We start from the raw sequence: 21,661 nt of genomic DNA on the forward strand, positions 1-21,661 counted from the left end.
GTAAAAATTGCAATGATATGCACCTGTCAAACAGGTGCAGAAAAATTGGTCTTTGGGTGTCGATGGCGCCTTCCCACCGTAACCCTATAGAGGTACTCTTGATGAAAGCAAGAATTGGCCTTGCTGTAAAAAAGTGCAATGATATGCACTTGTCAAACAGGTGCAGAAAAATTACTATTTTGGTGTAAAGGGGTGCCTTCCCACCGTAACCCTATAGAGGTGCTCTTGATGAATGCAAAAAAATTGCAGTGATATGCATATGGTTGGTGTTTTTGCCACGTTTGATGTGCCTGAGACACAGATGTGCTGAAAAATGCCCAGACAGCTGAGCTTTGGGGAGTGGGCCGGGAGATAACAGCTGCAGAATGTGATGGAATTGGGTGGCTGCTCTCTACTCTTTCTCCTTGGGGTTGTGCCACCTCACTTCCTCTGCTCTATCTGGCACCCACGTCGCATCAGTGACCTCATCATCATCATCATCATCACCATCTCCCTCTCCTCCATCTTCATTATTACCACTGGAGACAACTTGGCAATACGCTGCGGCTTGGGGAACATGAATGAGAATTTGTCTACCAGTGTTCCTCCCTCTCTCTAGGCTCATGTTCCTGTCACCCTCAAACTCAGAACCAATATCTGAATCCAGTAATGGCTGGGCATCATCAAGGAGCAAGTGGCTGATACTGTGGTCAAATAAATCAGCTGAATCCTCAATGGCTGATGTTGGGGCTATGGCAGGAATACATGTGGACAAGGAGGCAGGTTTTTCCACTCTGGCAACTGCAAGGGACTGCACACTTGTCTCTGCTTGTGTGACAGAGGATGAGGAGGATAAGGAAGGTTTAGTAAGCCAGTCCACCACCTCCTCTTCATGCTGTGGCTGGATAGCTCAGGCAAACTCACTAAACAGAGGAAATGATGCCCTGCCTGAGGACTGACCACCACGTCCACCTTTGCCTGTGGACAAATTTGTTGCTGGTTCCCTTACAGTGTCAAGGGAATGTCTGCTTCTCCTTGTTGTCCTCCCAGACATTATCGGGAGGGAGGGGATGGTGCTTATAAGCAAATGTAAAGAAGTTGAAATCTATACATAGATGCACTTTAATCAATGTAAAGAGGTGTTTGGTGCACTTTAATTTGAGTACTCACGCTGCACAGACACACTTCACGAATACACTATAATATACTGCAATATAATGTGCCAAACATACAGTGATGCACAGAACTAAATGACGTTAAACTGGCAATAATGCACAAAACTATATGGCTTTAAACTGGCAGTAACACACACAGAACTATATGGCGTTAAATTAGCAGTAACACACACAGAACTATATGGCGTTAAACTGGCAATAATTCACACAGAAGTAAATGGCATTAAACTGGCAGTAACGCAATCAAATAGACGGTGTACAACCATCACTACACTGACACTATGTGAACTGTCCCTACTCTAGCTATACACTAATGTAAAGATTACTGACACGGTCTCACTACACTACACTGAAACTATCTGAGCTGTCCCTACTTTAGCTGCACACTATGCAAAGCTGAATGATTGTCCTTCTCACTACACTCACACTATCCCTAGACTGATACTAAACTAATATTCTACACTAACAATTGAAGAAAAATATCACAGTATAGCACACTAATAGCACTGAACAGAGCCCTGTTCTATCTCTCTCCACGCCAAAATCACTCAGATAATGGCTGCAATTGAAAGGCTTGCAGCGCAATCTTTTTTGTGACAAAATACACTTTAACCATTTACCGCCCGCCACACGACGATGTACGTTCCTTTTTTGAAGAGAGATATCTTGGTAACGGGAACAGCTGCTGCCACAACTGAGGTATCCATCTCTTCAAGCGGCAGTTTGGTAAACGATAATGGTGGTCTCTGTGGTGGATTCACCGCAAGATCACCGCTATCGGCGGCGGGAGAGGGGCCTCCCTGCTACTCTCCCGCACCCTCCGCCGCTTACTGGAGCCGTCAGTAGACATGTGCATTCGTTTTCGTCCGAATGCATTTTCGTCCGAATTTCAGGTATTTTCGTTTTCGTTTTGACAAACGATAACAAAAGCACAGAATCCAAAAAACGAAAGATCCGCCATAAATAAATGCTTTATTTTCGTTTTCCTTGTTACAACAGTTCGATATAGAATAGGAGATTCGACGTGACTCTGACAATAACAATCTGTGTCTATAGAACCTGTGGTCGAATGTGCCTAACCTTACCTCTATTAGTCCAAGATTATATAGAGAAAATATTCGACAGAGAAAAAAGATTTGACAGAGAGAAAAGATTCTGCAAGTTATTGTTTTAAAAAGTGTTTGGGGACCCGGGTCCTGCCCCAGGGGACATGTATCAATGCAAAAAAAGTTTTAAAAACTGACGTTTTTTCGGAAGCAGTGATTTTAATAATGATTAAAGTGAAACAATAAAAGTGTAATATTCCTTTAAATTTCGTAGCTGGGGGCAGTCTATAGTATGCCTGTGAAGGGGCGCATGTTTCTGGTGCTTAGAACTGTCCCTGCACAAAGTGTCATTTATGCAGGAAAAAAAGTCCTTTAAAATCACTCGCAGCTATTATGAATTGTCGGCTCTGTAATAGAGAGAACACTCATTGAAAGTCATTGATAAAATAAATAAATAAATAAAAAAGCGTGGGGTTCCCCCAAATTCAATTACCAGGTCCTTCAGGTCTGGTATGGATATTAAGGGGAACCCTGCATCAAATTTAAAATTTTTTTTACGTGGGGTTCCCCCTAAATATCCATACCAGACCCTTAACAGACCCCCAAAGCATCCTCCCAATGTTGAGGGCATGTGGCCTGGTACGGTTCAGGAGGGAGGGGGGCCGCTCTCTCGTCCCCCCTCTTTTTCTGCGGCCTGCCAGGTTGCGTGCTCGGATAAAGGGTCTGGTATGGATTTTTAGGGGGAACCCCACGTCAATTTTTTTTTAATTTGATGCAGTGTTCCCCTTAATATCCATACCAGACCTGAAGGGCCTGGTAATTGAATTTGGGGGACCCCCACACTTTTATTTTATTTATTTATTTATTTATTTTTATCAATGACTTTCAATGAGTGTTCTCTATATTACGGAGCCGACAATTCATAATAGCTGCGAGTGATTTTAAAGGACTTTTTTCCTGCATAACTGACACTTTGCAGGGACAGTTCTAAGCACCAGAAACATGCGCCCCTTCACAGGCATACTATAGACACCCCCCAGCTATGAAATTTAAAGGAATATTACACTTTTATTGTTTCACTTTAATCATTATTAAAATCACTGCTCCCGAAAAAACTGCCGTTTTTAAAACTTTTTTTTGCATTGATACATGTCCCCTGGGGCAGGACCCGGGTCCCCAAACACTTTTTAGGACAGTAACTTGCATATTAGCCTTTAAAATTAGCACTTTAGATTTTGAACGTTGGAGTCCCATAGACTTTAATAGGGTTCTAAAGTTCGACAGACACCATAAGCCTTCAAAGACACATTCGACCGTAATTCATGCGGATTTTCGGACAAATGCAATTTTTGAACGAAAAACAAAATAAATAAAAACGAATTTCGGGAGTAACTAAATTAATTAATTTTTCAGACGAAAACGAAATTCCGAAACGCAATATTTTACTCTGCACATGTCTAGCCGTCAGCAGCGGTGGAGAAGATCGGGTCCTATCTGTGGCTGGGTATGGAGATGAGTAAGGCTAAGATGGCCCTCATCTGTCTACATACCATATCAGGGCGGAAACAACGTCAAAACGTCACATCCGCCCATACGTCCTTAAAGGCACATTTTTTTCAATGTCATTTTTTCAAATGACAATTTTATTTTATTGTATTGCATTTAAGTCCAAATATGACCCCAGTCTTTTTGACCCCAGATCTCATATTTAAGAGGACCTGTCATGCTTTTTTCTATTACAAGGGATGTTTACATTCCTTGTAATAGGAATAAAAGTGAAACAAATTATTTTTCTTTTTTTAAAACAGTTTAAAAATAAATAAGAAAAAAATGATTTTTTTTTTTAAAGCACCCCGTCCCGGCGAGCTTGCACGCATACGCGAGTAGCTTCAGCATATAAAAACGGTGATTAAACAACACATGTGAGTTATTGCCACGGTCATTAGAGCGAAAGCAATAATTCTAGTCCCTAGACCTTGTCTGTAACTCAAAACATGCAACCTCTAGAATTTTTTAAATGTCGCCTATGGAGATTTTTAAGAGTAAAAGTTTGACGCCATTCCACGAGCGGGCGCAATTTTGAAGCATGACATGTTGGGTATCAATTTACTCGGTGTAACATTATCTTTCACAATATAAGAAAAATTGGGCTAACTTTACTGTTGTCTTATTTTTTTATTCAAAAAAGTGAATTTTTAACAAAAAAAGTGCGCTTGTAAGACCCCTGCGCAAATACGGTGTGACAAAAAGTATTGCAACCACCATTTTATTCTCTAGGGTGTTAGAAAAAAAGTATAATGTTTGGGGGTCCTAAGTAATTTTCTAGCAAAAAAAACTTGTTTTTTAACTTGTAAACACTGAGTCTAAAAAAAGAGGCCCGGTCCTTAAGTGGTTAAGGAATAGAAAAAAAAAAAACTCAATATACACCACGATGATGTTACGTAGAGTAAATAGATGACTAATATGTCATGCTTTCAAATTGCGTGCGCTTGTAGAATGATGCTAAACTATGATACCTACAAATCTCCATAGGCAAGGCTTTAAAGATTTCTACAGGTTAACAGTTTAGATTTACAGAGGAGGTCTTGTGCTACAATGATTTCTCTTGCTCTGCCATTTGTGGCGATACCACACATGTGTGGTGCAAACACCATTTACATATAAGCGTGTTCACCACGATGCGTGAGAACGTAGGACAGGGTCGCTTTAATTTTTATTATTTTCTTTTATTAAATTTTTTTACATTTCTATCCCTTTAAAAAAAAATTTGCTCAATTTTTTTTGCTATCGTAAGGAATGTAAACATCCTTTGCGACAACAATATAGCAAGACAGGTCCTCTTTATGGAGAGATCTAAGATCAAAAAAATTTAACCTTTTGCTTTTCAAAAAAAAGATGGCCTTGTTTACCAGAACCAGAACCAGAAATTATGACATTTGTCGCTCCAGTCCTGTTAGGCCATAGAGATGAGCGGAAGCCATCTTTCCTTCGCTCATCTCTGTGGAGAGCCACCACGAGCACCAGACCAGTTCCCGGAGCTACCGATCGCCCAGATAAGCACAGCAACCACTGGAAACCGCCAGGAGGGGGGAAATCCCTCCCTCCCCTTCTAAAAGTAATCCAGTGGTGAATGCGATGTCTGACCATTTTTATCTGAGGGAAATTTTTTTTGCTGGGTTATGGCATCTAGCTGCAGCTATAACCCTGGTATTTAACATCAAAGTAATGATGATTTTCCCAATTAGCAACAAGTAGTTAAAGTCCACTAGTAGCTTTAATTGATAACAAGATCATCAAGCAAGGATAGAGACCGTCATTATCAGGGTCTATCAAAGTGAAAATCCAGACAACGTTTATTTTTATTATTATATTTATTAAATACAGTGGATATAAATAGGACCTCTGTGGGGAGTGTATTGCTTTATTCCCTTGGGGAAGTGTCTAATTACTTTTTTTTGTAACCAAACCAGAAAGTGAGAGGAAATGGCTCCAGCAGAGACACAAATAGCAGTAGAACACCTTTTTATAAGAGTTGAGAAGGATTAGAACGTCTGTGGGTTGTGTTGCTGACTGTACCTCCCAGCTTGGAGATTTTCCTCACTTCCTGTTTTTGTAACATCATGCAAATCAGGATGTGACATGATGTCACCATTACCGGAAAGTAAGGGGCAGTCTCCCTAGTGGTAACAAATTTACCAAAAAAAACTGTTGGATGTTCTAACCCCTCCCCATTCCATTCAAAACAAAAAAACAAGATTGGCTATAGTTGAGTTTAGAAGGGGAAATTCTAAAAATTCTAGAGGAAACAGGAAGTGATAAGGGTAGTCTCCGATCCTTTTAACCACTTAATAACCGCCCTATAGCCGAATGACGGCTACAGGGCGGTTTCTTAACTCTGGGAGGCCGTCATATAACGTCCTCCCAGAATTCCGCTCTCGCGCGCCCCCTGGGGCGCGCACTCGAGAGCATCCGTGACCGCCGGGTCCACAGGACCCTGCACATCACGGATCACGGTAAACGGCCGCTCATAGCGTCCGTTTACCACGTGATCGCTCCGTCAAATGACGGAGTGATCACTTGTAAACAAACCGGCGTCATGTTATGACGTCGGTTCCTCCCTCCCCCTCTCTGTACCGATCGGAACAGCGGAGGGGGAAGAGATCGGTGTCAGCAGCGATGTGGGCTGCATCTGCAGTGCCCACATCGCTGCTCACCGAAAATTAACCCCTCAATTCCCTGCAAATACTCTGCAATACCCTGCCATTACTCTGCATTACTCTGCAATACTCTGCAATACCCTGCATTACTCTGCAATACCCTGCATTACCCTGCATTACTCTGCAATACTCTGCAACACCCGCCAATACCCTGCAACACCCGCCAATACCCTGCAACACCCGCCAATACCCTGCAACACTCTGCAATGCTCTGCAACACCCGCTAATACCGTGCAACACTCTACAATGCTCTGCAACACCCTCCAATATCCTGCAATGCTCTGCAACGCAATACTCTGCAACGCCATACTCTGAGATACCCAGCCATACTCTGAGATACCCAGCCATACCCAGCCATAGTCGGTGATACCCTGCAATACCCAGCCATAGACACCCCCCCTCCCGCCACCCTCCGGTGCTTCTACCGACTCGCCAATACGATCAAATCCAGAATCTTTTTTTTTTTTTTCAGGCTTCCCAGCTTAGAGATGAGATGCGGGGTCTTATTGACCCCATATCTCACTGTAAAGAGGACCTGTCATGCCATATTCCTATTACAAGGGATGTTTACATTCCTTGTAATAGGAATAAAAGTGATCAAAAAATGTATTTTTGGGGAAAGCGCCCCTGTCCCCATGAGCTCGCATGCAGAAGCGAACGCATACGTAAGTCCCGCCCACATATGAAAACGATGTTCAAACCACACATGTGAGGTATCGCTGCGAACGATAGAGCGAGAGCAATAATTCTAGCCCTAGACCTCCTCTGTAACTCAAAACATATAACCAGTAAAAAAAAAAATTAAATCGTCGCCTATGGGGATTTTTATGTAGCAACGTTTGGCGCCATTCCACGAGCCTGTGCAATTTTGAAGAGTGACATGTTAGGTATCAATTTACTCGGTGTAACTTCATCTTTCACATTATGCAAAAATTGGGCGAACTTTACTGTTTGTTTTTTTTTAAGCACAAAACTGTTTTTTTCCCAAAAAAAAGCATTCGAAAAATTGCTGCGCAAATTTTGCGAGATAAAAAGTTGCAACGACCACCATTGTATTCTCCAGGGTGTTTGCTAAAAAAACATATATAATGTTTTAGGATTCAATGTAATTTTCTAGCAAATAAATGTTGATTTTTACATGTAGGAGAGAAATGTCAGAATTGTCCTGGGTGCTCCAGAACGCCTGATGGCGCTCCCTGCATGTTGGGCCTCTGTATGTATGTATGTGTCCACACTGTGTAAAAGTCTCACACATGTGGTATCACCGTACTCGGGAGTAATAGCAGAATGTGTTTTGGGGTGTAATTTGTGGTATGCATATGCTGTGTGAGAAATAAACTGATAATATGACAATTTTGTGAAAAAAAAAAAAAAGTAAAAAAATCTTGATTTTGCAAAGAATTGTGGGAAAAAATGACAACTTCAAAAAACTCATCATGCCTTTTACTAAATACCTTGGAATGTCTTCTTTCCAAAAAGGGGTCATTTGGGGGGTATTTGTACTTTTCTGGCATGTCAGGCCGCGTACACACGGGCGGACTGTTCGCCCAACTTTGTCCGCTGAACAGTGTTTCAGCGGACAGTCCGCTCGTGTGTGGGCTTCAGCGGTTTCAGCGGACTGTTTGACGAACAAAGTCTTAGGCCGCGTACACACGCGGGGACTGTTCGCCCAACTTTGTTCGTCAAACAGTTTGAGCGGACAGTCCGCTCAAAATTAACATGGACGGACTTGGCCACACACGACGAACGAACAGTCCGCTGAAACTTGCGCGATGACGTGAACGGCACGTACGACGGGACTAGAAATACGACGTCCTATACACTGCAATGCAACCTTCGCCGTGTAAATCCTTTCTGAGCATGCGCGGAACTTAGTTTGACGAACAAGCCTACACACGGGCGGACTGTCCGCTCAAACCAAGTTTCAGCGGACAGTTTTACGGAATTTCCGAAAAACTTTGTTCGTCAGACTGTCCGCTGAAACTGTCCGCTGAAGCCCACACACGAGCGGACTGTCCGCCGAAACACTGTTCAGCGGACAAAGTTGAGCGAACAGTCCCCGCGTGTGTACGCGGCCTTACGGAATTTCCGTAAAACTGTTCGCTGAAACTTGGTTTCAGCGGACAGTCCGCCCGTGTGTGGGCCAGTCCGCTGTACTTTCGAAATGAGCGGACTGTTCCCGCCCGGAGAAAAGTCTGCTCATTTCGAGCGCGTCTCCAGGTAGGCGGGGCCCGCGACGGAGACGTCGCGGGCTGCGCCGCCTGGTATGGACTTTAAGGGGAACTCCAACGCCGAAAAAAATCGGCGTGGGGGTCCCCCCAAAGTCCACAACAGACCCTTGTCCGAGCACGCTACCCGGCCGGCCAGGAAAGGGGAGCGAGCGAGCGCCCCCCCCTCCTGAGCCGTACCAGGCCGCGTGCCCTCAACATGGGGGGTGCCTTGGGGAAGGGGGGGCCCCCCCACCCCAAAGCACCTTGTCCCCATGTTGATGAGGACAAGGGCCTCTTCCCGACAACCCTGGCCGTTGGTTGTCGGGGTCTGCGGGCGGGGGGCTTATCGGAATCCGGGAGCCCCCTTTAATAAGGGGGCCCCCCGGATACCGGCCCCCCCACCCTATGTGAATGAGTATGGGGTACAATGTACCCCTACCCATTCACCTGTAAAATAAAAGTACCCAAAAAAAACACAACACACGAGATAAAATATTTTATTGCACAGCTCCGGGGGTCTTCCGTCTTCGGGGGTCTTCTCGCCGGACTCCTCCGCTATCTTCTTGTAGCTCTTTTGCTAGCGGAGGAGTCCGGCTTTCTTCCTCCCCGCCGCCGGCCTCTTCTCCCGACTTCGGGGGTCTTGTACCCCTCTTCGGTTCTTCTGCCGGGCCACCGCGCCTTCTTATAGCTCTTTTGTCCGGCGAGAAGACCCCCGAAGACGGAAGACCCCTGGAGCTGTGCAATAAAATATTTTATCTCGTGTGTTGTGTTTTTTTTTGGGTACTTTTATTTTACAGGTGAATGGGTAGGGGTACATTGTACCCCATACTCATTCACATAGGGTGGGGGGCCGGTATCCGGGGGGGGCCCCCTTATTAAAGGGGGCTCCCGGATTCCGATAAGCCCCCCGCCCGCAGACCCCGACAACCAACGGCCAGGGTTGTCGGGAAGAGGCCCTTGTCCTCATCAACATGGGGACAAGGTGCTTTGGGGTGGGGGGGCCGCGCAGCCCCCCCTTCCCCAAGGCACCCCCCATGTTGAGGGCACGCGGCCTGGTACGGCTCAGGAGGGGGGGCGCGCTCGCTCGCCCCCCTTTCCTGGCCGGCCGGGTAGCGTGCTCGGACAAGGGTCTGTTGTGGACTTTGGGGGAACCCCCACGCCGATTTTTTTCGGCGTTGGGGTTCCCCTTTAAGTCCATTCCAGGCGGCGGAGCCCGCGACGTCTCCGTCGCGGGCCCCGCCTACCTTGAAACGCGCTCGAAATGAGCGGACTGTCCTCCTCGTGTGTGGGCGAGTCCCTTCATTTCAAAAGTTGCGCGGACTTAGTACGACGAACTTAGTCCGCTCAAAAAGTGCCGTGTGTGGGCAAGTTCGTTCATTCAAAAGTTTGAGCGGACTGTTTGACGAACTTAGTTTCGGCAGACAGTCCGCCCGTGTGTATGCGGCCTTAGGGTCTCAAGAATTGAAATAGGCCGTCAGTACTTCAGGTGTGATCAATTTTCAGATATTGGCACCATAGCTTGTGGACTCTATAACTTTCACAAAGACCAAATAATATCCACCAATTTGTACTTATTTTTACCAAAGATATGTAGTAGTATAAATTTTGGCCAAAATTTATGAAAAAACAATTTCTAATCTGCTAAATTTTATAACAGAAACGAAGAAAAATTCATTTTTTTACAGAATGTTCTGTATTTTTTCTTTTATAGCACAAAAAATAAAAAACCCAGCGGTGATTAAATACCACCAAAAGAAAGCTCCATTTGTGTGGAAAAAAAGGACAAAAATTTCATATAGGTCCAGTGTTGCATGACTGAGTAATTGTCATTCAAAATGTGAGAGCACTGAAAGCTGAAAATTGGTCTGTTATTAAGGGTGTTTAAGTGCCCAGTGGTCAAGTGGTTAAACAATCCTGAAGAAAATATCTATTATTCAAGCAGTATCACTGTCAGTCAGATATGCAGTCTCCAACATGCACCTGTTTAAGTACACTCATCCCTCCATCCCACACGTTCCTAAACCAAATATCACCAGGCCTGTACATTGTCAGATCAAGAGGTGGGGATATGGACTGCCAATGAAAATAATGACTTTCATGAAAGTCATATTTTGTATAGGATTTTTGGGAACCCCTTTGGCAACTTATGATGCCTCATTTACCCCTCTGCCTTTGTTTAGATTGTTGCACTACATTGCAGGTTTGCATTAAGCTGATGTTAACATAGTTATTGGTAGTGCAACATCCCAGAAAATGATAAAAAATAAATATGTTTTGTCATCAACAATTTAAATATATTTTAATATAAAATTGGTTTACATATATTATTGTATGTTTTATGTTCATTTACAGGTTGTTGTGTTAAGGCTTAACTGGCATCTGGAGCCTTATTGGAGAAGATTTTGAAGACCGGAAAATGTGTGCATACAACACCCCTTTTTATCTATACCAAATAAAGTCATTTCAAACTGATATCCTTACATTTCTACAGGTATTATGACAAGGCATAATTCAAGTAATACTATAATAATAATTTCTATTTTTAGTAAAACCCTTCAAATACCATTCATTAGGCCATGTCTATGCCTGAAAGTGGAGCTTTCAAAAAGCTACAAATCTACCAGCATCAGCAATATCAAACATTTATAAAAATACATTTGTCTGGCAACAAAGAACTACCATGAAATATTTTTAAAAACTGTAGCTACATCAACGACTGTAGACCAGCGTCCTAGCACCCTCACCGCCCATGTGCTCTCCTTTCAGACCTATCCTTCCCCCTTACTCTATCATCTACTCTTCCTGTTACTGTGAGGAACATTCCCCAGTTGAGTTCCCTTTTGTTAATTTAAAAACGTTGAGTGGCATCACAACACCTGGAGCATGTCTTTATTTCCATATTTGCAATTCACAAAAAACAATGTTTATTTTTATTTTATTTTATCAAGGGTGTAATCTTCTTGTAGCCATTTAGTCCGCTTTTGGTGGTTTTGTGAATCAATCGATTTCATGCCTTGTAACGTCAATGTGATTTATGCTGTGTTCTTCCCGCTGACTATGATCTGTATTACAGTACAGCTCTTTGTTTGGTGTATGTGATGTGCCCTTTTTTAAATAAAGAATATAAACAAAAAACTACATAAAAATGTATTTTTAACATCATAATTCAACCAAATTTGTGTCTAGGAAAAGTTCAAACTGCAAATTGCTCTAAAATGGTATCTTGACAAATCAGAATTATTTGCGTCACAACTGCCAATAAACCTAAAGAAGAGTGCAGTTCTTTCAGAGACAATTTACATTTTTTTAACATGGAAAAAAACTTATAATTTCAGTCTATTTCGTTTTTTACTTGGCAATCAAAATTCCATTAAATTGATATCTAATGTCCAAAAAAATCCAATTAAGTTGAAGATAGAACAGATTTTTCTGTAGCTAAAAGCACTCCTGAATAAGTAGAAACACCAGAAACTACATTAAACAGCTGGAAACAGTCATCCGAATTGGAAAAAAAACAGAGAACCCAGAAAAGAAAATCATCTAAGTAATGAATAAGATTTGGAGAACCTGACTCACACGAAACAACCTATCCAAGGAAAACTAAAAATGTTTCAAAGAGAGAAGCCCATACGAAGGCACTTTTCAAAAAAAGTAACCAAAAATGGGCTAAAGGCGAAAGAAGGTACAGGCAGCAGTGAAAAACTTGACTTAATATCCACCTTGGCCATAAGTTCTCCTTTACCTAATGATCAAACATAACAAAAGCCTCCTCAAAGAGGTAAAGGAAACTGATGTTAAAGTGTTACTAAACCCACAACAGTAAAATCACTTTGTATATGCAGTGAAACATGATTGTTATACTTACTGTGGAATCTAAGAAGTTAATCCTCCACATTGTGTAAAAAGGCTGTTTGATCATGACTTCTCTGATCCTCCCCTTTTTTCACTGTCCCCAATCCATCTCTTGACAGTACAGAGCCTTGGGGGCACTCTGCATATACTCAATTTGGTGTACATTGCTAAATCTGATAAATCTGTCTAGAAGTTAACCACGCAGCAGCTGTGCAATCCTGTACTAGATGCAGAGCGCAAGGTTCTTTTAAGTACTAACTGAGATAAAGTATCAGCTAGGCTAAGCAATACATTAGCAGACTCAACACCTCAATTTGGCACAGTGGTGTAGTGGTTAGCACTCTCACCTAGCAGTAAGAAGGCTCACTGGTTCAAATCCCAATCACCACACTACCTGCCTGGAGTTTGCATGTTCTCCCTGTGCCTGCATGGGTTTCCTCTGGGTACTCTGGTTTCCTCCCACACTCCAAAGACATGCAGGTAGGTTAATTGGCTTTTGTCCGAAATTGGCTCTAGTATATGAATGGGGACCTTGGATTGTGGGCTCCTTGGGGGTATGGACTGATGTGAGTGTGTAATATACAGGGATAGGGACAATTGTAAACACTCACTCAGGATGGACTGGTGTCTTTATTCAACCTTACTAACTATGTAACTATGATTCCAGATCATGGGACCAGCTGAAGTTTTGATATGAGAATTCCTTCTGGGAGAGATCTGCCCATATCTTGATGCTAAAGGGTTCTAAAGGGACCTGTGATTCTCTTTGTGATGAGGCCATTGCTGTACCTGATGCTGTGGCCTCTGGTGCCCCACATGCTGTGGCTGCTGATTCCTTTCTTGCCTGAGCCTTTGCACTGCTGGAAATCAAATATGATGCTCTGATGGTAGTGCCATCCATCAAGCCTATCATCCCTCAAGACCTTAAGCCTGACATCCGTGCCAGGCCTCTTGTCCATTCCGCTGGCTGCGAAAGACCTAATTCTGAATCCAAAGTCATTGCTGTAACATTTTAACTCAGGAAGCAGCAAGATGTGGTGCAAAGACTTGACTCAACCTACCAGAGGAAGAGGAGATGGTCACTGATGGAAGATCCAGCATGAACATGGACATGCATTTCCCACTCTCCAACAGCCAATAGCACAACAAGCTCTAGGTAGTATAGCTTGAAATGAGCTTGCTGTTACTTCTACCACTAGCTAGCTCTTCCGATCCCTCTTCTTCCTTTTTTTATAGGCCAGAAGCAGAGCCATTAGGAAGAGCAATCCTACATATATGCCCATGAGGGAGGAATGTTAAAATTATAGGTTAGTTTAAAAGGAAGGAGGAAAAGGGGGTACAAAAGGCTATCACAATTCCATGTTAAGAGGCATAGCAGTTTGCTCCCCACTTGTATGATATATGCAGTGTCTATTATTTGTTATCCAGCAGCATATACAGTATGTACCAAATGGTGATTCAAGCATTACCTTTTATATTTCAGTTGTTTTTAGTTTCTTTGAGCCCCCCCTTCAATGTAATTATTAGGCTTAATACCCATACAGTAATATCCACAGTGCTTATTGGAAATGGTACAGATTTCGGCAGTGGTATCAACAATGAGGTTGCAAAACCAGGGAGATACTATAGCCATACTAATTCACTGCACATATTATAAACATTTGTTGTGTTCATAGAAGCATTTGTATGTAAGCGCTTTAAAACAGTTATTGTAGAATGTCATTAGCACATAAAGTCAGATTCTTTATGAGATAATGTGGAATTACTAAACTTCATCAGCATTGGTTTTCGTTGCTCATCCACCTCAACCAATGTCTTCTTTGGCGGATATATCTTGTCAGCATGTTTAAGACTTGACACCACTGAACTTGTCCTGAAGTTCACTTAAGCAACATACCAGTCTTTCTACAAGCAGCTTGCAAACATTTAATGAGATTAAGCTATTCTAAACGTAGCCAGATCCATTCCGGCACGGGGCATGCACTCGTCCAAGTAAACCCTCACTCAGAGTGCCAAAAGCCTTGGAAGCTGGCTCAAGACACTGAACACAATAAGTTGCTTACAATTTGCTTATTAATCAGCTACTCTAAATAAATGCATTAATGCTAGGGATGTAAGCTTTTCAAAGGGGATTATGTGTCACTTTCTAGCTGAGAAGTGGTGTACTAGGGTACTAAATGTATATTTATACTTATTTTACTTTACTTTTGATCATGCTTTTCAGTACAAGTTGTACAGAATACTGTTCATTTACAGTTTGCTGGTACTTAATGATGCAGCAAAAAAAAAAAAAAAAACATGGTTATGCTGGCACACAAGCTAACTGAAAATATGAATGTGGTGCTTCTGTGTTGGCAAGTCAGTCTATATTAAGGGCAAAAGTGGTGGCGAAAGCAATAGACTTTTTTTTTTTTTTTAACAAAACTAGGCAATCCATAAGGGCAGGATTTTTGGAACAGAGACATTGAACTCTAAAAAAAGAATGCCTAATTTGTAGATAGAAAGTAACAATACTACCACCAACCCAGCAACTTTTTTTTTGTTTCTACTTTTAAGGACCGACTTTTTTAGTGGCATCTGTTCCATGAAGACTGCTTCTAATAAGAGTTCTCCAGAATGTAGATGGGTGCACCGGTGCCCCACTGCTTTCTATCAGTGACAGGCAAGCTTCATGTATTTTACATTAATTTGTTTCAGGAAATCAGTTTGGGACAACCTACAGATTATGTCATTGTTCATTATCTCTAGTTATCTCTATTAGTTATATATATATATATATATATATATATATATATATATGTATATATATATATTATTTATTAATATGTTTAAAGATTAAATCCTCATACCAAATTTCTACAACTAATTTTAAAGTTGTAGTAAAGTCCACTTTTTCACTTGTACTTACAGTTAAGCCTATAATAAGGCTTACCTGTAAGTACTGTGAATATCTCTTAAATGTGCACTGTTTAGGAGATATTCACATTTGTAGCAGAGCACTGTGGTCTGAATGGGCGGCACAATCAAATGTGTCATCCATTTAGAGTGTTGTGCCACCATCTTGACTCTCATGTGTGTGGGTGGGAGGGATGTCATTGCGGCCCAGTCAATTAACCACTTCAATACTGGGCACTTTCCCCACTTCCCGCCCAGCACAATTTTCAGCTTTCAGTGATGTTGCATTTTGAATGATAATTGCGCGATCATACAACACTGTACCCAAACAGAATTTTTATCATTTTCTTCCCACAAATAGAGCTTTCTTTTGGTGGTATTTGATCACCACTGGGGTTTTTATTTTTTTGATAAACAAGCTAAAAAGACCAACATTTTTGAAAAAAAAAAGGTTTTCTTTGTTGTGATGAGGCTGCACTAATGGGCATTGATGAGGCAGCACTGATGGGCACTGGTGAGGTGGCACTGATGAGGAGGCACTGATAGGCTACACTGATATGCAGCAATGATGGGCACTGATAAGTGATTCTGATAGGTGGCACTGATGGGCACTGAAAGATGGCATTGGATAGGCAGCACTGATGATGAGCTACTGACAGGAATTACTGATTGCATCTAAAGGGCACTGACAGGCATTACTGATGGGGCACTGATTGGGACATTTATGGGCACTGATTGGCACATTTATGGGCACCGATTGGCACTTTGATGGGTACTGACAGGCGTTAATGATGGGGCACAGAATGGCAGCTGATAAGCACTGATTGGCAGCTGATGGGCACCTCTCATGGGGGCTGCACTGATAAACAATATGCTGATGATCAGCGCAAACCCCCCCTCTAACAGGGAAGGCCATCGATCAGCTCTCCCTGTCAGCACAAATCGAGGATCACAGCTGTAATCAGCTGTGATTGGTTTCAGCTGATCACATGGTAAGGAGCCTCCATCAGAGTCTCCTTACCACGATCGGAGGTGTGTGTCAGAGTGACACACAGCAACTCCGAACAGCGCGTGCCGGCATATTAACCTGAAAGACATCAGAGGTGATATTGCACTGCCGGAGGGATCTGCTTTACAGTTAGGTCTGTCATAATGTGCTAGTATGTAATGTACACTAGCATGTTATGGCTTTAACTTGCAGGGTGGGGGGCATTTTTTTAAGGCCTCATTCACACCATACATGTATGAAAACTGATTTCAGTACAATTTTGATAAACTGCTATTGGGACTTTACAGGCACTATGGACACAATTGATTATAAAAAACTTTACAAAATGTATTGAAATACAAAATCACATAGATTAAAATCATCATAGAGCTTAGAGAACAGTTGTCATATATTGCAAAACTGTCTTGCCTGATTGCCTGTGTTTATATTCACCACAATTTCACTTGCAGAGACACAAGTTTACAGCAGTTTTCATGAGCATTTCGGTGAGTTTTTATGCATGTTGACATTAGTTTTTATGTATGTTTTTTTATGCACAGACTGACATCACATCCTGTGTCATTATTCTGTCCTCTTCATCAGTGTCCATCATTCTGTTCTCATCATCAGTGGCCATCATTCTGTCCTTCTCATCAGTGACCCCCTCCATTCTGACCCCCACCATCAGTGTCCCCTGCCATTCTTTCCTCCTCATTTGTGCCACCATTCTGTCCCCCTCCATCAGTGTCCAGCCACATTCTCCCTTGCACCAGACATATCTGAGAGGCAGCATTATCCCAGCCCCGATCCCCTATGAGAGAAAGCGGGTGGGCAGTATAGACACAGAGTACCGCTCTGCTGTCACTCCCACTTCCTGTCACACGGGGTCATGCAGGGTGGGGCTGTCAGTTTTGTCTGCATTCCACTGTGGAGCTGTAAATGAGGCTTTACACTTTTTTAAATAATTTTTAAGATTTTTTTAAATATTTGCTTTAATTCTTTTGTTTCTTACACTTTTTTCACAAAATTGATTTTTTTTTTTGAGGGGGGGGGGGGCTTTGGTAAAATATCAGGGGTCTAAAGAGATCCCTGATGTCTCACTTTTGAGACAGAGAAAGGGATTGAGAACATTCTTCAATCACTTTCTCTGCAGCCTCAGGTGCACTGAAGAATGAATGAGCAGGAGGCTCCTGTTCATTCATAAACGGAAACATAGTAAATAACGTGCAGCACTGTTGGTCAGTGGTCCAAAGTCCTCTTTTTGTATGAAAGTAAATTTTGCATTTAATTTGGAAATCAATGTTACAGAGTCTAGAGGAAGAGTGGAGAGTCACAGAATCCAAGTTGCATAAGGTCCAGTGTGCATAAGTTGCATAAGGTCCAGTTTCCGCAGTCGGTGATGATTTGGAGAGACATGTCATCTGCTGGTGTTGGTCCACTGTAATTTATCAAGTCCAAAGTAAGCACAGCCCTCTACCAGGAAATTCTAGAGCACTTCATGCCTCCCTCTGCTGACCAGCTTTATGGAGATGCTGATTTAATTTTCCAGCAGGACTTGGCACCTGCCCACACTGCCAAAAGTACCAATATCTGGTTTAATGATCATGGTATCACTGTGCTTAATTGGTCAGCAAACTTGCCTGACCTGAACCCCATAGAGAATCTGTGGGGTAATGTCAAAAAGGAAGATGAGGGACACCAGACCCAGCAATGCAGATGAGCTGAAGGCCGCTATCAATGCAACCTGGGCTTCCATAACACCGTGCCACAGGCTGATCGCCTCAATGCTATTCCACATTGATGCAGTAATTCATTCAAAAGGTGCCCCAACCAAGTAATGAGTGCATACTATACTGTACATGGACATACTTTTCAATAAGCCAACATTTCTGTATTGAAAATCCTTTTTGTATTGGTCCTATGTAATATTCACATTTTCTGAGATACTGAATTTGGGGTTTTCACTAGCTATAAGCCATAATCATTAAAATTAAAATATTTAAATGCTTGAAATATATCACTATGTTTGTAATGAATCTATATAACATATGAGTTTCACTTTTTGAAATTAATTACTAAAATAAATTGACTCTTTGATAATATTGTAATTTTTTGAGATGCACCTATATGCATTTTATTTCCATTTTAGCTGTTTCCCTGGAATTCAGCTTCATTTTTTTTAACCACTTGAGATCCGCGCTATAGTCAATTGACGGCTACAGCGCGGATCTCCTTTTCCGGGACTACGTCTATTGACATAGTCCCGTGTACGAGCGGCCTGCGCGCCCCCTGAGGGGCGCGCTCTGTGATCGGCGAGTCCATGAGACTCGCCTGATCACCGATCCGTGCAAGGGGTCGATCTCGACCCCTTATAACGTGATCAGCTGTCAGCCAATGACAGCTGATCATGTGATATAACGGAGCCGGTAATCGGCTATTATTCCTCCTCGCGCTGACAGCGCTAGGAGAAAAAAAAAAGCCGATCACCTGCGGCCGTGATCGGGACATCAGTCCCGATCACGGCCAGCCCTGCTAGCGACCACCTGCCCCCTGCCAGTGCCCACCTGCCCCCTGCAGTGCCCCACTTATTAAAAGTAAGTGCCCCCCATCAGTGCCACCCAGCAGTGCCCATAGTGCCACCCAGCAGTGCCAACAGTGCCACCCAGCACTGCCCACAGTGCCACCCAGCAGTGCGACCCACACTGCCACCCAGCAGTGCCCACAATCTGCCTCAAAGGTGCTGCACCCCAGTGCCGCCCATCAGTGCCCAGCAGTGCCGCCCATCAGTGCCCAGCAGTGCCGCCCATCAGTGCCCAGCAGTGCCACCTATCAGAGCCACCTATCAGTGCCACCTATCAGTGCCCATCAGTCCCATCTATCAGTGGTACCTATCAGTGCCCATCCGTGCCACCCATCCGTGCCACCCATCCGTGCCATCTTATCTGTGCCCATCTTTGCCCATCAGTGCCACCTTATCTGTGCCCATCAGTGCCGCCTTATCTGTGCCTATTAGTCCTGCCTTAACTATGCCTATCAGTGCCCACCAGTGCAGCCTATCAGTGCCCACCAGTGCAGCCTATCAGTGCCCACCAATGCAGCCCATCAGTGCCCACCAGTGCAGCCTATCAGTGCCGCCTAATCAGCGCACTTCAATGAAGGAGAAAAATGACCCGTTTGCAAAATTTTATAACAAACTATTAAAACATGATTTTTTTTTTTTTTTGCATCTTTTTTGGTTTGTTTAGCAAAAAAATAAAACTCCGAGCTGTAATTAAATACCACCAAAAGAAAGCTCTATTTGCGGGGAAAAAATTTGGGTATAGTGTTGTATGCCTGCGCAATTGTCATTCAAAGTGCATCAGCGCTGAAAGCTGAAAATTGGTCTGGGACTGAGGGGGGTTTAAGTGCCCAGTAAGCAAGTGGTTAATGAAATTATGAGAGAGGTTTTATTATTTTAAATTTGAAGCTTTCATTCATATAATAACTTTGGATCCTACCATAAAGGCCCTTGCTCAGGCACTTCCCGTTCTGGGGTGACAATTGTGTCCCAATTATGCTTCTGCATTGTCACCCTATTACACGTGCTTTCTGTGGAAATTACAAACAGCCATGCTCAAATACATAACACTTGCATGGTTCTGATTATTGACAAATAGATGCTGACATTTGAAAAGGAAATGGTTTCAAAGAGCATAGAGGAATTCAGCAGTGCTACAATACTCTAACTAACCAGTGATTATAGCGATAATAATTCAAGTAAAGTAAACCTTTAAAAATTATATTAGTGTTGTAGCGACATACACTAGTCAGGCTAAATTTCGTTTTGGCTCTGCTGTACTCAGTGGAGCAACAATCTATTTTCTAGGTGTGGCCATGTTTGGTGGTTGATTGCTCATGTCTGCCTCTGGAAGAAGATTCCAGAGATAGAGTAGGAGGATCCGTCACTGAGAATATTAATATATGAATATGAAAACAGAATATTTATGAGCCAATCCCTGGGAGGGGAAATATTTGGGAAGCCTGTTCAGCAGGGAAAATCTCTTGGGGCTGCTGCCCCTGGCAGGCAGCCAGTGTGTATAACTGAGGAGAGTAGCTGTTGGACCTCCGCTTATGCTTGGCTGAGGGCCTGTAGGATGTTTGCCTAAATGGTATTGCTGGAGAGTATCACCTATGGAGGATGCCTGGAGAAGTTTCCTTACACCCCCCCCCCCCCCCCTCAGTGAAGAGTGTTATATAAAGGCTAGGTGGCAGACAGCTGTCCTTGAACATTGTGAGAAAGACCTGATCTACGATCCTAGCTGTGCTTGTGCTGTGGGGGAGTGAATGCCAGAGGTTGCTACATGGGCTTGGACTGCAATTATATTGTCTCAGATTAGCTGCCTATCCCCTCTACCTCTAACAAAGGCTGCTGTTAAAGGATTTTTGCTCTAGATCTAAAGAAAGCCATCCCCTAGACTAATCCTCTCTTTGTTGGTATGTGCTTGGGACTGGGGTTTGGGCATGTCAGCCTCTGAACAAGTAAGGGAGACTGTTTTCCGTTACCGACTTGGCGTGTTCTGACTATCCCTGCTTGCCTTTGACCCTGACCTTTTGGCGTGTACCCGACTATTCTTGTCTACTTGTGGCCCCGACCTTGGCTTTGTCCCTCACCATCCCTATCCTCCTGTTGCCTACTGTGGGTGTGAGCTGGGGGACCCTGGGGGTCGCGACCTGGAGCCAGTTGCAGCCAAGTCCATCCTCACCACTCGAGGCTCTGGTGAACACCTGCTGGCTCTTAGACTCCGCGCCCCGGGGAATCTTACACTCTAACCCCAGTGGGATCTGTCCCCCGTCTGCAGCAGTCAGCCGTAGGGTCCACAACCTTGCGGTGCACTCTAACCCTACGGTGTGCATCTGTCACCTGGGCTCTAGGTGACCTGACAGTTTGATCAGCCATGGACCCGGCTGACGTGCCGCTCCCTGCAGTCGATCCATCGCAGGGCATAGTGCGGAGACTCGAGACCCAGGAATCTAATCAGACTCAGGTGATGCGATTCCTTCAAGATCTGGCTTCTCGCTTCGAGCAGCTACAGGCTTCCTTGGGAACCCCAAACCTGCAGCCTCAAGTACAGTCTGCGACTGCACCTATCGCACCAGTCTCATCCATGCATTCATTAGTACTGCCAGCTCCATCCCGTTTCTCTGGGGACTCCAAGGCCTGCAGGGGCTTCCTCAGCCAATGCACCATTCATTTTGAGCTCCAGCCTCAAAACTTTCTGTCCGATCGGGCAAAGGTAGCCTATATAATTTCCCTCCTCTC

At 43.5% G+C, this 21,661-nt stretch overlaps 1 protein-coding gene across 2 annotated transcripts in view; it reads right to left on the minus strand.

The window, feature by feature from the left end:
- The window catches only part of NFIB (nuclear factor I B), a 611,459-nt gene that overhangs the window by 531,794 nt on the left and 58,004 nt on the right, over nt 1-21,661 (minus strand). The gene's annotated exons all lie outside the window — the stretch shown is intronic.

The sequence above is a fragment of the Lithobates pipiens genome, unplaced genomic scaffold (genome assembly GCF_037356315.1).
Source record: "Lithobates pipiens isolate NorthernLeopardFrog02 unplaced genomic scaffold, aLitPip1_a1.2 Scaffold_13, whole genome shotgun sequence".
Classification (NCBI taxonomy): Eukaryota; Metazoa; Chordata; class Amphibia; order Anura; family Ranidae; genus Lithobates; species Lithobates pipiens.